Source organism: Electrophorus electricus, chromosome 12 (assembly GCF_013358815.1).
Source record: "Electrophorus electricus isolate fEleEle1 chromosome 12, fEleEle1.pri, whole genome shotgun sequence".
Classification (NCBI taxonomy): Eukaryota; Metazoa; Chordata; class Actinopteri; order Gymnotiformes; family Gymnotidae; genus Electrophorus; species Electrophorus electricus.
Window position 1 is genome coordinate 10842614 of NC_049546.1, and position 6191 is coordinate 10848804.

The following is a 6191-nucleotide window of genomic DNA, read 5'->3' on the forward strand; positions in this document are numbered from 1 at the left end:
AGGTCTCGTTGCTCTGCCGCATACGTCATAAGGACCGTCCCATTTAAAAAGAACGCGGATGATCATTTAAATGTAGCGGAGACCCGCGTCCTTCTTTTAACCGAATTCTGAGGAGGCACCAATGTGTCCTTCTCAGTCTTTTATTTCCCTCAAGCCTTTAGTCGGACGCGAAACCGGTATCGCAACAATGGAACAAAGCCAGGCAAGCGAGACAGAAAAAGAGTTCGTTTTTAAATGTATGTTTCCAGCGTTTGTTGTAAAAAATATTTACAAGTCACCTCATAAATTACCCGTAAATGATGTTATGAACGAGTGAACTGTCATTAAAATTTAAGACCTACCTAGCAATGATTTTTTCATTTAGACGCATCCACCGTCGGGGCAATGTCGAGCCTTAAGCGGTCTCAAGTGTGGTTACATTTTTCAAAACGTGACGCAGACAACTCTCTCTGCAGTATTCATAACGCGAAAAGCAAAGCTGGCCAATGCAACATTTCAAGCACAAAATGTATCTAAAAGCTGAAGAGCGTACCTTATTTGGTAGCCTGAAAAGCCAAGACGGCAGCACGCCTGAACAGCACGCCTGCAGGCTAAGACGAACCATCCATGGACGACGAACATTTAAGTGAGCAACTGGCAACTTCATCGACATCTTCAAGCAATTAATTAAATTAGCTAATTAGTTGAATATGTTGTTGGAGAAAACGGGACTTTATTGTGTTAGTATTCCGAACTCCCAGACACAGGTAAGTGAGGATCCATGAGTTTATTAGCACTGACAGGAAAGGGTACGTGGCAGATATGAGCAGCAGTCTTCAACGCACAGGGAGTTAGAATGAGGAGATTCGAGGTTACCATTCCCACTGCAAGGTCCATAGGCACGAATAATCCAAGGGGCTAGGTACGAGGCGTAGTCTGAGGAGGAAGCAGAGGTCAAAGCCAGGGGAATCGAAAGGAACAGAGAACGCTTGGTATGCATATAGGGATACAATACTTCATGAGTTGGGGGTGGGAAACTGGGATATTATAAAGGCGACTGGAATGAGAGACAGGTGTTGCTTATCAGTACTCAGGAGAGGGGGATCTAAGTCTGGGCGGGGAAAGGCTATTGGGCTGGAACGATGCTGTCACAGAATCCCCCCTCCAACAGGCGGCTCCAGACGACTGACTCCAAACCCCCTTGGCCGACCCCGGTCCCTAGGGCCAGGGTGATCCGGGTGAGAGGAGTGGAACACAGCACTGAGTGAGCGGTCCAGTATGTTTCCCGCTGGCTCCCACAACTGCTCCTCCGGCCAATACCCCTCCCAGTCAATGAGGTACTGCAACTGACCCTGGCGCCTGCGAGAATCCAGGATCTTGCGAACACGATAGGCAGGCTGACACTCTACTTCCAGGGGAGCCAGCGTGGCTACTGGGGCAGAGCCCGCCGAGAGGGGGCTATAGTTTGCCGGCTTGAGTAGTGAGACGTGGAATGTGGGGTTCATTCCAGGGGAAGAAGTCTGGCTGAAACCCAAAGACACACAAAAGGAGTCAGATGCGTGGATGAGTGTACATACTCTGCCCATGGTAAGTATTGGGAACAGTCAAAAGTGTGAAGTGCAATACTGCCTCAGGAATCTTCCCACCTCCTGGTTTGTCCTCTCCGCCTCCCTATTGGACTGCGGATGATGGCCTGAGGAGAGGTTGGCGACGATATTGAGCTTTGCACAAAACTTTCCAGTAACAAGACATGAACTGAGAACCTCGGTTGGACACTACCTGCTCTGGCAGACCGAATATTCGGAATATGAGGGAAAGCATGGTGTCTGCAGTTTCCTTTGCTGTGGGCGGAGAGCAAAACGGAATAAGCCGACACATCTTTGAGAACCTGTTTACTACCACCATGATCACAGTATTTCCTTCTGAGACTGGCAGGTCCGTGATGAAGTCCATGGAGAGATGAGACCATGGGCACTTGGGCATAGGCAAGGGGTGCAGCTCTCCTGCAGGGAGAATGCATGGAGTGCGAGACTGGGCACATGTCAGACATGACATGACAATCTCGCACGTCGTCAACCAGGGAACCCCACCAATATTTCCTGGACAACAGGGCAGTGGTTCATGTAATCCCTGGGTGCCCCGTACACAGAGACATATGTGCCTATCTCACGAGGTTGCTGCGTAGACTTGCGGGGACATACTGCCTCCCTGGACGGCATTTGGCTGGGGCAGGGTCCTTGCTTACGGCCTCCTCCAAATACTGCGGAAAAGCCCATCTAATCGAAGCCAGGAAACATTGTTCTTTTAGAACACTCTCCGTGTTCTCCGGGCTCTCCTCCTCATGTAAATAAGATAATGCATCTGCCTTCTTGTTCTTGGAGCCTGGGATGTAGGAGACAGAACTGAAACCATGAGAAGAGGGCCCACCTAGCTTGTCGGGATGTAAATCTCTTGGCTGTCTTTAGGTATTCCAGGTTCTTGTGATCTGTGAGAACCACGAAGGAGTGTTGGGCTCCTTCTAGTCAGTGTCTTCACTGCTCTATAGCCAACTTTATGGCCAGCAGTTCTTGGTTACCCACATTATAGTTTCTTTCTGCAGGTAGAAGCTTCTTGGAAAAAAAGGCACAGGGATACAACTTGGCTGGCAACCCTTGTCAATGGAACAACACTGTTCCTACTCCTACCTCAGAAGCATCAACCTCCATGAGGAAGGGTAGTGACGGATCTGCTTGGTACAGCCCCAGAGCAGATGTAAATGCCTGCTTCAGTCTCTGGAAAGCCTCGTCCACTGCTTAAGTCCATCATAGCCTCCCCTTGGTCTGCCCCTTCAGGAGGTTAGTCAAGGGAGAAGCTGTGGTCCCGAATTTCCTAATGAACCACCTATAAAAGTTAACAAACCCTAGAAATCTTTGCAAGTCCAATCTATTACCACTGTAACCTTTTCTAGGTCCATGGAGATCTTACCAGGGGAGATCGCGCTGCCTAAAAAGCTCAGGGACGTCTGATGGAACTCGCATTTCTCTGCCTTCATATAGAGGTGGTGTTTCCAGAGCTGGGACAAAACAGCTGCTACATGTTGGAGATTCTCTGATAAGGATTGTGAGTAAATCAAAATGTCATCAATGTACACAATAAGAAATCTGTCAATCATATCGTGGAAAATCTCGTCCATGAAAGCCTGAAAGACAGAGGGACTGTTGGCCAAACCATAGGGCATAACCAGATATTTGTAATGCCCCCATGCCGTGATAAACGTGGTCTTCCCTTATGCGAATCAAATTGTATGCACTCCTCAGGTCCAACTTTGTGAATATAGTAGCCCCTTGCAGTCTCTCATGCGTGATGGAGATCAAGGGCAGTGGGTAAGTATCTCGTAGTAACCTCACTTAGAGCTCTATAATCTATGAAGGGCCGCAGGCCACCACCCTTCTCTACAAAGAAAAACCCGACTGCCAAGGGCGAGGTTGAGGGACGTATAAACCCCTGCTCAAGGGCCTCCTGCACATAGTCCTCCATAGCCCTCTCCTCCAGGCGAGAGAGGGGGTATGGCTTGACACGCCTGGGAAGAGGGGCTCCGGGAAGGAGGTCTATAGACAGTCCCACCCTCTGTTGGGGGGTAAGGCAGTGGCGTGTGCTTTGCTAAACAGCTCCCCGTATCCTCTGTAAGGTAGCGGCACAGTCTGGAGGTAAGGCGCGCCGGGGCTCTCCGCTGAGGTGGAGCGGAGTGGGAGGTTTAACATTAAGCTCCAAGACAGCAGTTCTGACTGAGACCAGGATATATGGAGGTCATGTTCCACTAACCAGGGGTAGCCTAGGATAATACTGTCCCATGAAAGGGGCATGGGAAAAAACTGAATGGTCTCAAAATGGAACAGCCCAGTACCACCGACACTGTCTGTAGTGTGATTAAACCCCCACGGATCGGTTGACCGTTTAGAGAATGTATATGGAGAGGTGGGTTCAAAGGTCTGTTGGGTATTCGCAGTCTAGCAACTATTTGGGAATCTATGAAATTTCCGGCAGCACCAGGATCCACGAGGACCTCAGACTGGCCCTCCCACGACACTAACAAAGGCAAGGTAAGCTGGATATGTTTACAGAAGAATATAGATGTTCTTACCGGGGTCATACTCGTGTCCTACCCTGGATCCCTTCCAGAAGCAGGATGGTCAAAAATTGCCTTAAATAGGGAGTAAAAGGCCCCCTCTGACTGTATGGAGGGATCTTGACTATTCCACAAAGCTGTTCCCCAGGAACCTGCCTCGCCAGTAAGCAGGGATAAAACAAAATGGATGCGCTGGGGCTCAAAAGTAAACTGAGCGGCATGATAAGTAAAATACATGACTATGTATGTGACAAATAAACCAAACTTGAACTTGAACATGGAACACTGCATCAAAAAGTTCTTACATCTTTTGGACGAGCCATCATATCTCTCAGGAAAAGTGACCAGTACCACAGCCAGGTTGAGTACAGCCACTCCCGGAGAACCTACTTCAGCAGGAAAAGATGGTTGCTCACTAGTAAGCCTCTGAACGGTCTCCTATAACCAGGTGATAATGCCCTCCTGCTCAGCAATCTTAGCCTGTAACTTCGCTGGATCCATCAAAGTGGCGAAGTATTCTATAACAAACTCCCAGACACAGGTAAGTGAGGATCCAATAGCATGAGTTTATTGGCACTGACAGGAATGGGTATGAAGCAGATATGAGCAGCAGTCGTCAACGGAGAGGGATTTCGAACGAGGAGAGTCAAGGTTACCATTCCCACTGCAAGGTCCGTAGGCACAAATAATCCAAGGGGCTAGGTACAAGGTGTAGTCTGAGGAGGAAGCAGAGGTCAAAGCCAGGGAAATCGAAAGGACCAGAGAACACTCTGTATGCATATAGGGATACAATACTTCACGAGTTGGAGGTGGGAAACTGGGATATTATAAGGGAGACTGGAATGAGAGACAGGTGTTGCTTATCAGTACTCAGGAGAGGGGGCTCTAAGTCTGGGCAGGGAAAGGCTAGTGGGCTGGAACGATGCTGTTGCAGTTAGTTGACGTTAATTTATGTTTTTACTAGCTAGCCTGAGTTGAAATTCCCTTACTAACATGCTTCAGCTACGGCAAACAAACAGTAACATTATATGAGATTTTTAAAAGTATGCCTGAAGCCTTAGTATGAAACCAATAGTACTGTTTAAAATTACAGTATTCAAACAATGCGATAGTGATGACAACATCATCACAATGGCTGACAGCGACCGAGGCAGCTTAATTCCGCTTCTATATAAGTTAGGTAGTATATGGTTTCACTTTGTCGGTCATAATTATTTTTTAATTAAATATAATTATGTTTAATTAAGGAGGAGAAGGATGACCTCCACCCCCTTGAGTCTTGGTCTCTTCTTCTGCATGTTCTAGGGAGTTTTTCATTGCCACTGTCACTACTTGCTTGCTCACTGGGGGCTTGGACTCGGACATGTGTAAAGCTGCTTTGTGACAACGGCTGTTGTAAAAATGCTATATAAATAAATTTGACTTTTACTTTGTTATTGCCATTTTTGTTTATATATTAGCTACTTATATTATTACTAGCTACTTAGACCATTTCCTGTTGAAGAAGGCACTTCTGGGCCACACTGAATGAATCTCTGGAGGTTAAAACCCGGCAGGTGAGGGCTTCTGATCGAGACAAATACAAGGACCTTTCAGATTGGCAGAGAGCTAACATGTAAAATTAGACATCTTAAATTCTGGGGCTGACCCTTTACTATGGTGATTTTGGGTATGCGCCTAGGAGAACTACAAAAATGAGATCAAAATGTCTTCATTAGAAAGAAGCGTCGTTCCAAAATTTGCATATTGATTTTGATTGGTCAGTTTAACTACTGTTAACTACAGTAGGCCCTCAAGAAAACTAGCCATCCATTCACACTCACCCTAAATACTGTATGGTTTAATAAATGCGATTTCATTTGAGTTAAGAAAAGTTTGAAATTGACATTAAAATAACATCTTTACTTTTCCGAGTTTCACTAACTCTCCTTCAGGGATATCTTCTCACGCACAGATTATCTCAATCTGAATGAATATTAAATGAATACGGTGATGAATGTGACGCGGCTCCTTTTTAACCCTTTCAGACCCAATTTTCAGGGCTCCCCCAGGTTCCACTGCACCATTTTCTCCATATGTTGTGAAATTGAATACAGAGTGGAACGTT